This window comes from Penaeus monodon, chromosome 15 (genome assembly GCF_015228065.2).
Source record: "Penaeus monodon isolate SGIC_2016 chromosome 15, NSTDA_Pmon_1, whole genome shotgun sequence".
NCBI lineage: Eukaryota > Metazoa > Arthropoda > Malacostraca > Decapoda > Penaeidae > Penaeus > Penaeus monodon.
Genome location: NC_051400.1, coordinates 9,544,292 through 9,544,779, shown reverse-complemented (window position 1 = coordinate 9,544,779; position 488 = coordinate 9,544,292). Strand labels below are relative to the sequence as shown.

At 45.7% G+C, this 488-nt stretch overlaps 1 protein-coding gene across 1 annotated transcript in view; it reads right to left on the bottom strand.

Moving 5' to 3' along the window:
• The window catches only part of LOC119582205 (lactosylceramide 4-alpha-galactosyltransferase-like), a 3,692-nt gene that overhangs the window by 942 nt on the left and 2,262 nt on the right, over positions 1–488 (bottom strand). The gene's annotated exons all lie outside the window — the stretch shown is intronic.

The following is a 488-nucleotide window of genomic DNA, read 5'->3' as shown; positions in this document are numbered from 1 at the left end:
TTTACACGATTATCTGAGGGGGAAGTTAAAAAGGAAGGTATTGGGGGAAGGAGAAGCAAAAGGGTACGGGAGGAAGAAAAGGAGGAGAAGAGGTTTTAAAGAGAAAAGAGAGATGGGGAAGGGGAAACGGAGGAGACTGAGAATGGAAAAAGGGTTGGGTAAGGAAAGGAGGCTCAGAGAAAAAGTGGGGAAGGGGGAAGGGAGAGGAAAGCTAGGGGATAAGGGAGTGAAGAAGATGGGAAAGTTCAAAGAAGAAGAGGGGAGTGGGGAGAGGCAGATATAGGGCTTAAAGTGGAAGAGGAGGAGTGAAATTAAGGAAGATTTGGGAATGAGATCGGGTGGCAGAACGGGTAATGGAAAGGTAAAAGGAGAAGTGGAGGGAAAGGAAAAGGGAGAGGAGAGGTGAAAAGTGGAAGGAGGAGGGTGAAAGAGGGAGAGAGGAGTCACACTTTTTTATTTGTTTGGATTTCTACGTTAACTATTATTAA